The sequence below is a fragment of the Nematolebias whitei genome, chromosome 16 (assembly GCF_014905685.2).
Source record: "Nematolebias whitei isolate Nwh7 chromosome 16, NemWhi1, whole genome shotgun sequence".
NCBI classification, from domain to species: Eukaryota; Metazoa; Chordata; class Actinopteri; order Cyprinodontiformes; family Rivulidae; genus Nematolebias; species Nematolebias whitei.
In genome coordinates, this window is record NC_056513.1 from 860,801 (window position 1) to 861,017 (window position 217).

The window sequence follows — 217 nt, forward strand, 5'->3', positions numbered from 1 at the left end:
CCTCCCACAACAGGAAGTCACCTCCCACAACAGGAAGTCACCTCCCAAACAGGAAGTCACCTCCCAAAACAGGAAGTCACCCTCTAAAACAGGAAGTCACTTCCCAAAACAGGAAGTCACCTCCAACAACAGGAAGTCACCTCCCACAACAGGAAGTCACCCTCTAAAATAGGAAGTCACCTCCCAAAACAGGAAGTCACCTCCAACAACAGGAAGT

At 49.8% G+C, this 217-nt stretch overlaps 1 protein-coding gene across 1 annotated transcript in view; it reads right to left on the bottom strand.

Moving 5' to 3' along the window:
* Positions 1-217, bottom strand: part of tbck (TBC1 domain containing kinase) — a 42,939-nt gene that overhangs the window by 32,621 nt on the left and 10,101 nt on the right. The gene's annotated exons all lie outside the window — the stretch shown is intronic.